Genomic DNA, 16,790 nt, shown 5'->3' with positions numbered 1-16,790 from the left:
CACAGTCAACTGGACCAAGAGCTCATTACTGTCCAGTCAGTCTACTTCTTTTCTGGGTATAGAACTGGACTCTGTGGCTCTGACGGCGCGGCTGTCAACAGAGTGCGCGCGCCGTATTCAGCGCTTGGTCGCGTCTTTCCAGGAAGGCAGCATCGCACCCCTGAAAAAGTTTCAGAGGATGCTGGGCTTTATGGCATCGGCTGCAGCAGTCCTTCAGCTAGGTCTGCTGCGCATGCGCCCGCTGCAGCGCTGGTTGAACGCTCGTTTGCCTCACCGAGCCTGGACGTCCGGCGGCATACGTATCAGAGTGACTCACAGCTGTGTCTCAGCCCTGAGCCCCTGGTCGGTAGCCGACTGGTACCAGCAGGGTGTGACAGTGGGGTCTGTCTCACACCGAAAAGTCATCTTGACGGACACCTCCAACCTAGGCTGGGGCGCCGTTCTTGAGGGCAGACCGGTCTTCGGCCTCTGGTCAGACCAGGAGAAATGCCTCCACATAAACTGTTTGGAAGCGCTTCCTCCCGTTCATACAGGACCACCACGTTCTAGTCCAGTCGGACAATACGGCGGTGGTGTCTTACGTGAACCGATAGGGCGGAGTCAGGTCCAGGAAACTCTGCATCCTGACAGAACGCCTTCTGGTGTGAGCCCAGCATTCACTGCGCTCGCTGAGAGCCGCGCATGTGCCAGGCCTCATCAATGTCGGCCCAGACAGACTGTCCAGGGACAACATTCCTCTGGGAGAATGGTCCCTACACCCCCAGACAGTCCAGCGGCTGTGGCACCTATTCGGCAAAGCGGAAGTAGACCTTTTCGCGTCGAAAGACAATGCGCACTGCCCGAGATTTTTCTCCAAAAGCGAGGACGCGCTGGCCCAGGGCTCCTGGGATGTACGCAGCGTATGCTTGGCGCGCACACGGCGTTGACAAAGAGTTCCCGTAGCGTAAGTTACTTACGCAATACGAGAGAACCTCTCGTAAGAGAACTTACTCGGTTACCTAACGTAACATCTGTTCTCTCTAGATGAGGGAACGAGTATTGCGTAACCTGCCGTGCTCTCGCCACGAGCTCACTCGCTTCATAGAAGAAAACTAGAGAATCAGCCTCTGAGCCTCCCCTTTATACACGTAGACACACCCCTTTTGGCGGGCTGTGACGCGCGGATGGTGCGAAGTGTCCTCATTGGGCGTGACGTCACGCCAGGCTCATGGATAGGCTGCTGCAGTTGCTGCGAAGCAGCCAATAAGCACGCTCCCTTAGCCTGCTTTGGTCTGCTGCCTGCTGCACTGCTTTGACAAAGTGTGAAAAATTAAGGATAATTTTTGGCTTCAGATCTCGAGAAAAGATAACTTTACCCGTAGCGTAAGTTACTTACACAATACTCGTTCCCTCATCTAGAGAGAACAGAGGTTACGTTAGGTAACCGAGTTTCATGTGTTGTTGAATTGTATATACATTTGTTTATTGTGTGATGGTTATACTTTTATTTGTTCTTTTACTCATTTATCTTATTGTTGTCTGTATATAAAATATAATTATTTAATGTATGCATTAATTCATTGCTTGACTGACAATTGAGATGTTCACGTGTATTCATGCATAACTCATATGACAAAACAAATTACATTTTGCTTGTTTTATTAAATTATATCATTTTAGTATATAAAAAAAGTAATATAATTAAGTAGGCTATTGGTCAGCATTTAATATTATTTTGTTTAAGTTTTGGGGTGGGCTAACAATGTGTCACGGGTCTGTCACAGATGATGGTGCAGGATGAAGGAGAGGCTGACACAAAGACTCCAATTCAAACATTTACTTATATAATCAAAACTCAGATACAGAATGACGGTCATACGGAAACACTCCAGCTTTACACCATGTAACATAGACGAGAACCGACAAAGACAGACTGAATACAGAGACAAATGAACCATAATGATGTGAAGACAGGTGACACAGATGATGATAACGAGGAACAGGCTGGTAAGTGAGGGAGTAAGTTCAGGTGTGGAGACAAGGAGGATTCTGGGAAGTGTAGTGCAGACAAGGACAGACAGGTGCAGACGAGGACTGTGACATTACTCCCCCCTCCCGGTAGGCGTGACCTCACGCCTTAAAACAGGGGTGGGAGGGTGGGCATCCTGGAGTCCGTAACGGGAAGGCGGACCGGGTGCAGGAGGATGGACTCCAGGATGGACCAGGCGGCCATGGCGGAGCAGGACGTGGGCGTGGCCAGGGCGGAGCAGGACGTGGGCGTGGCCATGGCAGAGTAGGACTTGGGCGTGGCCATGGCGGAGCAGGACTTGGGCGTGGCCATGGCAGAGCAGGACGTGGGCGTGGCTGAGCAGACGAACCCTCGGGCGTCCAGGGTGGAGCTGTCGGACCCTCGGGCATCCAGGGCGGTGGAGACCCTTCGGGCGGCCATGGCGGTGCGGACCCTTCGGGCGGCCACGGCGAGGGCATATGGCCCCCCCAAAAAAATTAAAGGGGAGAGTGACAGAGTCATTACCAGTCTCTGGACTGGACGGAACCAGCGGTGAAGGGGTCTCTGGGCTGGACCAGCGGTGAAGGGGTCTCTGGGCTGGACGGGACCAGTGGCAAAGGGGTCTCTGGGCTGGACGGGACCAGCGGCGAAGAGGTCTCTGGGCTGGACGGGACCAGCGGCGAAGAGGTCTCTGGGCTGGACTGGACCAGCGGCAAAGGAAGCTCAGGGCTGGACGGGACCAGCGGCGAAGGAAGCTCAGGGCTGGACGGGACCAGCGGCGAAGGAAGCTCAGGGCTGGACGGGACCAGCGGCGAAGGAAGCTCAGGGCTGGGTTCATGGGCTGAAATGAATGTGTGTGCTGCCCACACACACACAACAGCCATGGATCCCACAAGTAGCACTGCGTCATCCAGAGCTGGCTGGACGGTCTCTGGCTGGACGGTCTCTGGCTGGACGGTCTCTGGCTGGACGGTCTCTGGCTGGACGGTCTCTGGCTGGACGGTCTCTGGCTGGACGGTCTCTGGCTGGACGGTCTCTGGCTGGACGGTCTCTGGCTGGACGGTCTCTGGGACTATGGCCTTCCTGGCAGCACGTGCTGATATAAGTGGGGGATCGGCGATGCAGGAAACCAGTCCTGGACGTCCATATACCGATCCGGTGGCTGGTTTGATGGTGGGCGTGATGGAGATGGCTGGAGACGGTGATTGTGTGGCAATGTCATCCGCCTCACCAATGGTGAAGGTTGAGCCACACAACCACAGCACATGATCTAGGTACCGGGCAAACTAACCTGGGTTTGCCGTTGCTGGAGCTTGCTGGTACAAAGGTTCATCCAGACCACACCAGAATACGGTCTTCAGCGCATCGTCAGTCCAGTCCACGAGGTGGGATATTTCAAGGAATTTTGCCACATATTCCTCAATTGGGCTACCGTCTTGAAAACAATGGACCAGACGATCGGCTGGGGTGAATGGAGAGTGAGCTGGGTTAACCGGGGTGAGAAGAATTCCCATGCTGACTCTTTACTTGGTCGGTTCTTCTGTCACGGGTCTGTCACGGATGATGGTGCAGGATGAAGGAGAGGCTGACACAAAGACTCCAATTCAAACATTTACTTATATAATCAAAACTCAGATACAGAATGACGGTCATACGGAAACACTCGGCTTTACACCATGTAACATAGACGAGAACCGACAAAGACAGACTGAACAGAAGAAACTAAATACAGAGACAAATGAACCATAATGATGTGAAGACAGGTGACACAGATGATGATAACGAGGAACAGGCTGGTAAGTGAGGGAGTGAGTTCAGGTGTGGAGACAAGGAGGATTCTGGGAAGTGTAGTGCAGACAAGGACAGACAGGTGCAGACGAGGACTGTGACACAATGCAATTCATTCTGAGGTAATATTATTTTTTAAGGAGCGATACTTACATTTTTCGAGTATAAAGACAACAGTTTTCTCCAAAGGAGATCTTCGAGCAGCGGCCCGTCTCCTTGTGCAGACATTACAAACGCCGAGGAAAACTGTTCTAGGCTGTGCTGTCGAGTTACTGATGTTATGAAGTGTTAGTGCACCCGTCGCTCATATCATTTAAACTTATAAACTTATTACATAAAGATCATGGAAAGATACCATAGTTGTATCTAACAATGAACAATCATAATGACAAAACAGAAAACATAAAGATCATTGGTTTGTGTACATCATAAAATGATATTTATACACAGGAAAAAAGAACAATAACAAGGCTAAATATCTTTAAATAGTTCTTCATAATACATTAAAAATTGTTTTGTTGTTATAAGTCTGAGGGATGAAACGAGAGGTAAATTCATCAAGAAAAGAGGAAACCTTAAAGGTGCAAAACGCAGGTTTCTGAGTTTTTGCAGAACTACGCCCCCTCTGGCGACAAGCGAAACTGCAACCAGAGTTGTGCACGCTCATAGACCACACGCACACGCATGCACGAGCACGAGCTGTTCATAACTAAAGGAGGATCTGCCGCACAGATCTTTGGTGTACAGCCAATTTGTCTTCAGAGGTAATAAAGTTATAAATCTGCAAGTCATTTCAAATATATGGAAGGAAAGACATTTGAGTAAATTACTCTTATGTGTGAGGGGAAAACGTACTCGGTTACTAACGTAACCTCGGTTCTCTCTAGAGAGGGAACGAGTACTGCGTAATAGCTTACACTAGGGGAAAAACTCTTTTCCGCGAGATATTGAAGCCAAAAATTATCCTTAATTTTTTATTAATGTAAAACGCTTTGCAGCAGCAAGCAGACATAGGCGAAACAGCTCGCGCGCCTATTGGTTGCTCTGCAGCAAATGCAGCAGCCTATCGAGAGAGACTCTGCGTGACGTAATGACCAATGGGGGCAATTCGCGCCCATATCGTCACGTCCCGCCAGAAGGGGCGTGGTCTCACCCTATAAATATGCTCGTTAGGCTGATAGATACAAGCTGGTTTTTATCACTGAAGCGAACCAGAGCGTATTCCAAGCACGGCAAGATACGCAGTACTCGTTCCCTCTCTAGAGAGAACCGAGGTTACGTTAGTAACCGAGTACGTTCTCTTACGAGAGTATCTCTCGTACTGCGTAATAGCTTACGCTAGGGGAACACAATGCAACACGCCGTGCGTACAGGGATCCAACACCAAAGTCCCGGGGGCCGAAGCCCAGGGCTCATGTAGTGCATAATCACCATGAACTCACATAGAGTGTAGGAAGAGAGGCTGGAAGCGTCATTCCCTATAAAAAAGCACCCAGCGGGGCTATAATATGACAATAAAACGCGCAGCCAGGGTGAAAGCTTTCAGCCTGATCTGGGTGGCCATACGTGTGTCAACACTCATGGGGCTGCAGTAAACTCAGCATCTGGGCCGCACAGCGGGGCAGATAGCACTGAATTTTAGACCGCCAAAAGCTTAGCTTGTAAGGCGGGTACCTCCAGGTTATAGTATTTTATAAATGTAGACGGCGAGGCCCAGCCCGCGGCCGTACAGATATCTTGCAGGGAAACCCCGCTCGACCATGCCCACGAAGAGGCCACGCCTTTAGTGGAGTGCGCCCTGACACCCAAGGGGCACTGTAGGCCCTTCGCAGAGTAAGCGAGCGCAATGGCATCCACTATCCATCTGGATAGGCTCTGTTTTGAGGCGGCGAGTCCCTTGGAACGCCCGCCAAACAAAACAAAAAGCTGCTCCGTCTGTCTGAAAACAGACGAGCATGACACATAAGCTCTCAATGCCCTGACGGGGCAAAGGAGACTCGCATCCTCCTCCTCACTGAGAACCGGAAGGGCGGACAGGGAAATTACCTGGGCCCTGAACGGTGTATTGAGGGATTTCGGGACATACCCGTGCTTTGGTTTGAGAATGACCTTCGAGTCATTAGGCCCAAACTCCATACACGACGCGCTTACTGAAAGCGCCTGTAAGTCCCCTATGCGCTTCACTGAAGCGAGAGCCATGAGAAACACTGTTTTGAACGACAGGTGTTTCATGTCCACCAGCTGGATTGGCTCGAACGGGGCGCCTTTCATGGCCTCCAGGACCGTGGAAAGGTCCCACGTCGGGACTGAAGGGGGCCTGGGAGGGTTCAGCCTCCGAGCTCCCCTAAGGAAACGCACGACCAAGTCGTTTTTCCCCAGCGACTGGCCAGACACCGGTTTTGCAAACGTTGCTATGGCCGCCACATATACTTTGAGCGTGGATGGGGTCCTGCCCTTATCCAGTAGCTCTTGAAGGAAGGAAAGCACTTCCGAAACCCCGCATTCCACAGGTGAAAAGCTCTGGGCTTGACACCATGCAGAGAAAACAGACCATTTCGAGGAGTAGAGCCGCCTGGTAGACGGAGCTCTAGCCTGCGCGATCGTGTTTAACACTCCTTCTGGGAGGCTAGCGGGTACCCGTTGATGGGCCATGCGTGCAGGGACCACAACCCCGGGCGAGGGTGCCAAATCGAGCCCTCCGCCTGAGAGAGGAGGTCTCTCCTCAATGGTACAGGCCATGGGGCAGTGCTGGTCAGCTGCATCAGGGCAGGGAACCACGTCTGGTTTGTCCAGAGCGGAGCTACGAGCAGCACTGGGCATCCGTTCTCCCTGATTCGTTCCAACACCTGAGGCAGGAGCGAGACAGGAGGAAAAGCATATAGGGGGCAGCGGGGCCAAACATGAGCCAGCGCGTCCTTGCTTTTCGAGAAAAACTCCGGGCAATGAGCGTTTTCGTGGGACGCGAATAGGTCCACCTGTGCTCTGCCGAACGTTTTCCACAGCAGCTGGACAGTCTGCTGGTGCAGCGACCATTCCCCTGCTGGAACCTTGTTCCTGGACAGTCTGTCTGGTCCCACATTCAGGTGACCAGGCACGTGCGCTGCTCTCAGTGAGAGCAGGTTGTGCTGAGCCCAGACCAGGAGGCGTTCCGTCAGCCTGTGAAGGTTTCGTGACCTGACGCCGCCCTGGCGATTTATGTATGCCACCACTGACATGTTGTCCGACCGGACCAAGACGTGGTGGCCTGTTACCTGGGGACAAAAACGCCGTAGCGCTTTGTCGACTGCTATCATCTCCAAGCAGTTTATGTGAAGGAGCTTTTCCCGTTCAGACCACAGGCCAGCTAGCGGTCTGCCCTCGAGCAGCGCTCCCCACCCCGAGGTGGAGGCGTCCGTAGACACCACCTTCACACTCGAAGCGGTCCCCAGACTCACACCTGACTGATACCAGTCGGTTATTTTCCAAGGTTCCAGAGCTGAAACACACTGAAGGTCGACCCTGAGGCGAAACAGACCCGCTGTCCATGCCCTGGGTGGAACCCGCGCTTTCAGCCACATCTGCAGTGGGCGCATGCGGAGCAAGCCCAACTGGAGTACAGAGGCTGCTGAGGCCATCAGCCCCAGCATTTTCTGAAACCTTTTGAGCGGAACTATCGCGCCGTGGTGGAAGGATTTCACGCCGCGCTGAATATTTAGCACGCGCTCGTGAAGTTCCGGGAGGAAGGGCGCGGGCCGCGATTTCGTCGGAGCCTCGTCATTTCCGAGAAAGCGTCCGTCCATTCTGTTGCGCGGCGGCTGCGCGGGCGCCTCCCAATCGAGGCCGATGCTTTCCACGGCCTGAGAGAGCAGACGCATCAGCTCAGTCTCAATGCCGGCTCTCTTACCAGTGGTCTGGCGGGAAACGCTAGCGGAGGGGAGATCCACGGAGCTCGCCCAATCCTCACTATCGGATGCCAGAAGAGAACACGCCTCGGTGGGTTCGTCAAACTCGTGGATGGACGCGGCGGCAGGCGGCGGCCGTTGTCCGTCAGTGAGCGACTCGAGCGAAGCCGGTGAAGCTGGCGGGTGAACCGGCGAGCTTTGGCGGGCTGGAGAAAGCTCGGGAGCGCGCTGGGCGCGGCGCTTCTTGCGGCGCGGCACCACGGCGAGCTGCGGTGAAGGCTCGGAGAATGATGCCAGGCGAGTCCTCAGAGTCACCATGGGCAAAAGCTCGCAATGAGGGCATCCGCCGTCAGCGAGCGCGAGAGCCGCGTGATCCTCACCCAGGCAGGAAACACAGATGACGTGCCGGTCTCCATCGCTGAGCGGGGCGCGGCACGAGCCACAGGAAGGCATCTTTAAAAAGACGCAGCTCTTTTTGTGAGAGAAGTGTGAGTCGCGTCAAGTAAGCGAGCAAACACTCTCAACAGAGTAAATACACACAGAGTATGAAAGGATATAGAACGCCGGAAAGCGCAGCAGGTACGGCAGTTGAAGGCGGCGAGGCCAGCGACTCCAGAGCTCGTCCCGCTGAAAGGCTTGCTTCGACGGCGCGGCTTCTCACTCCGGATCCAGCGATGCGTGTGCTTCGCTGAAGAGGTAAAAATCAGCTTGTATCAGCCTAACGAGCATATTTATAGGGTGAGACCACGCCCCTTCTGGCGGGACGTGACGATATGGGCGCGAATTGCCCCCATTGGTCATTACGTCACGCAGAGTCTCTCTCGATAGGCTGCTGCATTTGCTGCAGAGCAACCAATAGGCGCGCGAGCTGTTTCGTCTATGTCTGCTTGCTGCTGCAAAGCGTTTTACATTAATAAAAAATTAAGGATAATTTTTGGCTTCAATATCTCGCGGAAAAGAGTTTTTCCCCTAGCGTAAACTATTACGCAGTACGAGAGATACACTCGTAAGAGAACGGGGGTAGTAGAAAACTTTGTTTATGTGTTTAACGTTACTGTATCCACCTATGATTGTATTGTTATGAAAACACGTTCATGAACAATATAATTGATTACTTCGCAATAGTTCAAAATAATAATCATACCGTACACGGTTGGCCAACAACGTTCATTCAAATGTCTCACGGTAATAAACAATCAAATGTCACCATGACGTTTTCATAAAAGCCAAAACAGGCTAAGCCGCCGAAGACTTGCGGGGTTCAGCCTGTTGTATTGATCTGCTAAGTAGAATATTCCAATAACAATACATACTTTTTCTGTTAGAATTTACTCAAAATTTGTGTCTAATTATCGGTCATATTTTTCAGCATGTTATATCACACTCAAGAATCTTGTACTGTTTTGCTAATCACTGAACTACATGTAGCGCTGATTTATTTAGTAGATATTTTGACAGGGACAATACACACTGACAAACATTAATGTGAAATGTGTCAATACTTTATTTAGTAAATAGTTAGTCTGCTAAACAGTATGAGTAAAGTAAAAATATTTACCCCTTTACCATTGTATTTCCCTTCCTGCAATGTTCAGAATAAAACATGTATTTTTTCACAATACCAAAATATTTTAGGTTTTCCTCGTTTTGATAGAATACGAGCTCTGACCAATTTGATGTTACTGTGGAGAGAAGCACTGAGAATAGCAGTGACAGCAGTGAAAGGATTTATAATTTACTATTTTTATTGAAAAAGACAATATAGCCAATGCAACGGCGTTCTTCCTTGTTGGTCAACGACATGAACACCTTAGCATGTTAGCAATGGACACAAGGCTAACGTTATCGGTAGGCCATGCACAAAAAAATAGTTAGCATCTTTTATTGGATATGTTTCATGTTGTACTATTCTTCCGAACACAATTCCTAGTTTATGAAACTGTTCACTAACAATGGTAGTAAAATCAATTCTGATTGTACATGTATCTAGCTTACGCTAAAGCATTACACATTTTAGGCATCGTCATTTGTTGTCATACATAGATTGGCCGTATCAAACATTAGAGACTGGGCTATATCTTACCGTTTTATCAAGAAAAAAGCCAACTGAGGATCCCGTTTGAGACCAAGAGCAGACCGGAGATCTCTCCATTTGTTAAATGCCTTCCCGAGGTTGACTCTCGTCAAACTCCGACGCTTGTCTGACTCCAATTTGGCCCTTTTGGTGGCACTAGACAAAATTTTTCTCTTTTTTACTTTACGTGGAGTTTGCGTTGGGGTTTGGAATGGACTACAAGCCGGTCTCTTTGAATCCATCTTCTACTTTTGACGCACGAGTTGTCCGCTGATGCGGAGAATGGCGGCGCCGGCGAATACACAAACTTGCGAGACAGCCTGGTGAGCGTGAACGCGCATGACGTCACGCCCAGTCTCAAATTCGAGCCCGAATCCCTCTTATATATTTTACTGTACAGGATTATAGAGGCAATCTCAGTAAGCAGAGAAGGGCTCATTCAGCCCATCAGGCCGTTCTTTAAGCATGTATAGGAAGAAAAACAGGTATTTTTAACATGAAAAGTTGCGCAATGCACCTTTAAAGGAGAAACTTTTTTGGTATAAAATAAAGAAATTAACAACATATTCAAGAGATGACGATTTTGGGGATTCTTAAAAAAAATATATCGTTATAAGGAAAAAACTGTGGGTCACATTAGTAGGGTTTAAAATATAACAACTTAAATCAACCCTAAATGTATTCACAAAATAAATTGGCAGCTGTTTCTTCAACAATACCACAAAATGAGCAAGTTTCATCAATATCAAGATATTTATAGATAGATTAATTAAACGTGTCGTTCATCTTTTAAGTTGTTGCGCTTGTGATAACGCGTCGTAGGTCACATGATAACGTCAACATGGCGGATGATGTCCGGATCACATTCATACTCAATGAGATTTGGCTATAAATACCTACTCTTTTAGCGCTCGTTAAGTAAGTACTCATTGAAATTAAGTACCTACTCATTGAGTATGCGGTTTGGAACGCAGCCTGAGTCTGTTTTTGCTGTGCTGCACGCGCTGAATTAAAGTGACAGCGCATAGTTCGTGGTCAAAAGGAGCACAAATTGACATGACAATGAATTTCATCATAAATGCATTTAATTAAATAAAATGTAGTAATCTCACCATAAATGCATTTAATTAAATACTACTATTTTTCACAGTCATCTTTTTACTTTTAACTTTTTAATATATTTTTTGAGAATATTTTGATTTGATAGTTAAAAGATTAAAACATTTTGCTAACATGAGGTCTTGTCACTGTCAGTCTTTTTACATCAGTGCAAAACTATGGTATGTGCATATGCTGGTGCAACCAACTGAGAAATTTAGTAGCACCAGTGCAACCAGTGGAAAAGTTAGTCTGGAGCCCTGTCAGATGTTTTAATATGAAGATCCGTATATCAAGCGCACTGATGCAAATGACAGTTGTCTATATGTTGCCTTGATGATAAACCAGGTGACGGCTCGCCACTGTGGACCCAAGACAAGAGATGATTTATTGGGGAGGATGGGTGAATAATAATAAAAAAAAGACCTAATGAATGCTCATTGGCTGAGCAAAGTTGGGGGGTGAGGTGTAAGAAACTGTATAAAAGTGAGGGTCTTGACTGAGGTTGTTAGATGTTCTGGAGGCATCTCAGCTTTATTGTCTCCACCAATAAAGACTACATTTTTGGCATCTGGAACTCTGTGACTCGAGTGATTTCTTACAAAAATGAGAAGACTTTTTCCCAGAACTCAGAGTGGTGAGCAGCGATAAGCAACAAGTATGTGATCTAAATAATGTCTGTTTTTCATAGAAGTCAAAGGTAACCAAAATGTTTTGGAACCAGATCCCAAAAATGTTTTGGTTACCAAAATGCTTGAAAAAAGTCTTCTTTTGTGTTTCACAGAAAACTTGGTAACACTTTACTTGAAGGGGTGTGCTGTGCATAAGATTAAGAATGACATGACACTTTCATAATCATGACATGGCACGTCATGAATATGAATGAGTGTTTATGCATGTTTATGACAACTGTCATTAAGTGACATTCGCTCAATTATGACATTTTTAATGCAAATATGACATTGTTTGAGATGTCTTTGTTATGACACCTTGACATAAACCAAAACATCATAACCTGTCAGTGTCTTTGTCATGACAACTTGACATTACTAAGACAACACAACCTGTCATACACTGTAAAAAAAAATCCTAATTTTACAGAAACTAACTGTGATTTTTTGACGATCATTTTCTTTCATTTTAAATTGTACTCAAAACACTGTAAAATTACAAATAATATCTGTAAAATAAAAATTCAGCTGTTATTTTAGGTATTGTGACATTAATGACAAATTGCAGTGATTCACATTTTTTATACAGGAAATTGATTGTATTTTTCATACAGTATTTTTTCTGTTTTCTTAAATTACATAAAAATGTATGTAAAATTACAAATATAATCTGTAATTAAACAGTAACAAAACAGTTAAATGATAAAACGGTCAAATGACTGGCAGCCCCCAAAAAACTGTAACATTAAAGTAAAAAATCCTAAATTAAATAAACTGAAAAACACTGTGATAATTCAGGATATACCTGTAAAATAACAATCATATACCTTCAGTGAAAAAAATATCGTAAAAAAAGGGTCAAATGACTGGCAGCTACGGCTGCCAAACAAAAACCATAAAATTAAAGTAAAATCTTCTAATTCAAATAAAACAAAAAATACTGTTATTTCACAGGTATTTCCTGCATTATTATGATCATATACCTTCATTGTAAAAAAATCGTAAAAAAAGGGTCAAATGACTGGCAGCTACGGCTGCCAAACAAAAACCATATAATTAAAGTAAAATATCCTAATTTAAATAAAGTGTAAAAAACTTTAATAGAAATGTGATGTCACCATGATTGAGATCAGTGTTTGCTTTAGTTGGGCTCATGACTCTTGAGTTTCAACATTACTTTTTCTCTGGCTGCTTTAACTGTGTTTTGATGCACATTTATTATGGCAATAATTGCAAGAGAAAATATAAAATGATCTTGGTCATTTATTGATCATTTTATAGTGATCATATGATGATCTGATTCACTGATATGACAGTCAAATCTCTATTAGCTGTGAATACATTATATATAGATGGACTTTAGTGTTATACAAAGGCAATTATTATCATACTTTTTTCACATGATTTGTTGAAATATTGTGGGATCAGTATTATTGCAATCTCAAATTTAAAAAAATATATATATTCTACATAATTTTTTTTTAGTTGGTTTATTTTGTTAGGAGTATAGAGACATCAAGAATCAACATATGAATCTCAACAATGGTGACAATCAACAAAGCCTTTTTGTGACTTTATAATAGGTCAGTTTTTTTTTCATTGTCACCATTGTTGAGATTCACACGCTAATTCTTGATGTCTGAGTGAGTCTGTATGATCCTGTCAAAACATTTTTTGCATAATGACTTCATAAAATCTTATATCACAGCATTGTAGGATCTCCTATAGTAATACTGGCATTCTAAATTAACAATTAACATTTTTCAACTTAATCAGCCATTAAAAAGTCATACCAATCAGGTGGTATCAATACAGCAGACAACTGCTTGATGAATATTATCACTATTAAGTGACCAACATCATTTGATCTGAGTTTTTCTCAATATCCTACAATAACAAATATGCATCAAAGACATGCACAGTTAAGAGAAAAACTAATGTTAATATATGAAGGGTCAAGAGCCCAACTAAAGCCAACACTGACCTCTATCATGGTGACATCAAACTTTATTATTTTCAATAAAATATCAACTTCTAAACCTCTGTTATTTCTCAATAAGAATGTTAGTGTGAAAGAAGGATTGTAATAAGTGAAGATGCTGAGATCTTGAGAGATCTGTTGGTGTTTAATGTTCTGTTGGGATGTAAAGTGTTTCTGTATGGTGTGTTTTGTGTGTGTCACCATTGTGTTGAAGAGTAGAGCCTGAGCTTCAGTCCAGGATGAGCAGAGTAACACTGATGAAATGCTGTGTGTTGCTTTATTTAACAGACAGTAACTGTGTAGTTGTTGATGACGTATAATCACAGTAAATCATGCATGTAGTTTATAGCAAGATATTTACTTTTTACAGTGAATGTTTTTTAGTAAAAATTCAGTATATATATATATATATATATATATATATATATATATATATATATATATATGTGTGTGAAACAACTGTGTTTCTGTTAAAAAGCTTAATGAAGATTTCTGAAATAGTATTTATTATTTAAATTAGGATATTTTACATTCATTTTATGTTTTTTGTATGGCAGCCATTGCTGACAGTCATTTGACCTTTTTTTTCACAGTGAAGGTGTTTGATCATAATAATTCAGGAAATAACTGTAAAATAACAGTGTTTTTCTGTAAAACATTTAAGGACAAAGTTTGGAAAAGTTTTTTGCACTCAATTTAAATTAGGATATATTACTTTATTTTTACGGTTTTTGTTTGGCAGCCGTAGCTGCCAGTCATTGCCGGTTTTTTTTACGATTTTATTTTTTACAGTGTAAATATGTCAAAAACATGACATAGCAGATTAATTATCAAACTTAAGAAACCACTTAGTTTTATAGGTTAACATTACATTAAACTGTCAGGTTGGTTTTGACAATGCAATCTACAATTATGGTTACACTTGTGTGATAAAAGAGTGTTTGGGATATAAATGATTCAATTCGAAGAATTACACAACACTGTTTTGTACAAGATAAGTTTATTCATTGTTGTTTTTCCACAGATCAACGTCACAGGGAAGGTGCACATTCCAGTGTGACTAATGTTTGTCATTCTCTGTATCTGTGGTTCTGTAAACAATAAATCATCAATTGCAAGTAGACAAACAGTGCTTTGTTTAATAATAATAATGGTTTTCTTTTGTCTTACCTTCTCCTCTGAGCTTTCTAATAGGAGAAGCCCGCAAACAGGAAGCCACATATATAGGCTACCGTCCTGAGGGGGAAGAGTTGAAATGAGAAAGTTTTTGCATTGAATGCATGTGTTTTTAAATGCTTATGGGGTTTTTGTAGTTGAAATAGAGCATGATGAAGATGCTTGTATAGATGATTATAGAAAAAAGTGGAAATGTTCCTAATATTAATGTTAAACTTAGAATATCCAGTTTGTGATTGACTGAGAGTTGTCATTAGACTGTTTGAATGTAGGGTGAGGAGCCTGATGTCAGGGTTCTGTCACTTCTGTCTGGTTTTATCTTAGTGGGTGACAGAGCTCTGACATTCCCGGTTTGTCATGTGCTTGTGTTCTAGTTCTGTTTATTGTGTGTTTCCTTTGTGCCATGTGCTCTCCTGTCTATTGTCTGGCCCCTCCCATCTTGTTATCTGATTATTGGTTAATTTGTCCCACCTGTCTTTCTCGTTACCCTCCTTTGTTTGTTCCCCTATTTAGTCTCCCTGTGTTTGCTGTCCTGTGCTGGTTCGTTGTCAATGTTTCCTTGTGTTACCTGTTTTTTCCTGAAACCTCTCTTGTTTTCCCCCTCTGGGTTTTTTTTGTTTATAGCCTGTTTGATTTCGTATTATTTAATAAAAATCATCTTATCCTGCTCTTGTATCCTCGACTCAGCTCTGACCATTCCGTGACACCTGATCTATAAAAGAGAGTCCAAATCTTTGATGAAGAGAACAAAGCCAAGTTTGTTGCCAACTTTTGATTTTCATTGTTATGTATTAAGTGTTATCTTTATTGGTCCCTTTTTTTCTGTTGTAAATGTTTTTATTTTATTTTTGATCCTATGTTGGGTGACCATGTTCCATGTTATCTATTTTTTTTATTTTTTTTTGGAGCATGCCTTACCAGAAATGAAAGCCAATTCAAGATACTTCAGAGTTTTTGCTTTTCTTGCCACTGTCAAAACCTCCTTACAACAACTTGATTGCTCATCCTCATATTATATTGTTAGAGCCTTTATGTAAACATATTGTGTGTGGCGTCCATCCAATCAATGACACTGACACAAATTTGTAAATAATGACATTAACAGGGTTTACAGTGTGAAACGTCATTTTATGAATGCTCGGGATTAATTGTTAACCCCAGGTAAATTATGAGCAATGTGAAAAATCTAGAATTACAAGAGTGAACATTCCTTTACCCAAGGTTAGAGTTATGCTCTGTGTGAAAAGTCCTATTTAGAATGAAAAGCCCCATTTAGTACATTTGTTTTTTACTCACATGGCCAAGGAAGGGATAAAAGAAGAGTAGAGCTTTATTGCCATTTATTTTTTCTGCCTCTTTTCTTGTGGCTTTGTTCCTCTCTACCTGAGCTTTGCATTCCTGTACAACTAGATTAAACGCCATAGGCCAGACCAATTCAGTTCTCTCTTTCTCTTTCTCAGGTAACATTCTAAATACATGCTGGATACAATTACCTGTATGTTTTATCATCATAAACATCTCTTTTGTAACCAATTCAAATATAACCATAACCAAATACTGTTGTTAAACCCTTTGAAAAATAAATAGTTTGACCTACTATTGACTCTGTATTAATATTAAAGTGCTACCAGTAGCAATGGAATATAGCACCCTCAATGCTCCCCCACATATTTTGCTGTTCTAACTGCTCTTATTTCTATCATGGTTTAAAGGAGAACTCCGGCGCAAAATGAACCTTTGGTCTAATTACACATTGTTCTAGTCAACCGTTATCTGAGATTTGTTTTCATGATTATCGAATGTTAATAGTTTTATCTCTAAAAACAGTTTAGCCTGTAAAGCTAGTATAACGCTAGTATATTGGGCATGGAGTAATGACAAATAAAAATCGCTTGTTAATACCACTAACAAGGCTCAAAATAGCCCCACACTAACACGGTAGCATAATGAGGGTCCCACCTTCAAACCGAAGCATTGAGAACTTTGTCAGTGTCCAGACAGTTTAAAAAGGCGTTCGTAGATCGACTGGTAGAGACTCTTTTTCAAAGATGGCTTCTGCCTGTATACGCGAAGTTGACTGTATGTATAAAATATCTTCTTATTAAACTGTCTGGACACTGACAAAGTTCTCAAT

General features: G+C 43.9%; 1 protein-coding gene and 1 long non-coding RNA gene across 2 annotated transcripts in view; both read right to left on the bottom strand.

Annotated features, from left to right (window-relative positions):
- The window catches only part of LOC130071641 (uncharacterized), a 97,094-nt gene that overhangs the window by 31,246 nt on the left and 49,058 nt on the right, over positions 1-16,790 (bottom strand). The window lies entirely within an intron of this gene.
- Positions 14,463-15,031, bottom strand: LOC130071642 (uncharacterized). The gene is made up of 2 exons (XR_008804017.1): positions 14,651-15,031; positions 14,463-14,571 (listed from the first exon to the last, which is right to left on the bottom strand). It is a non-coding gene; the product is annotated as an uncharacterized LOC130071642 (long non-coding RNA).

Source organism: Rhinichthys klamathensis, unplaced genomic scaffold (assembly GCF_029890125.1).
Source record: "Rhinichthys klamathensis goyatoka isolate OS25496 unplaced genomic scaffold, OSU_Roscu_1.1 h1tg000449l_1, whole genome shotgun sequence".
NCBI lineage: Eukaryota > Metazoa > Chordata > Actinopteri > Cypriniformes > Leuciscidae > Rhinichthys > Rhinichthys klamathensis.
Note: the sequence above shows the minus strand (reverse complement) of the source record. Positions and strands in the feature narration are given on the sequence as shown.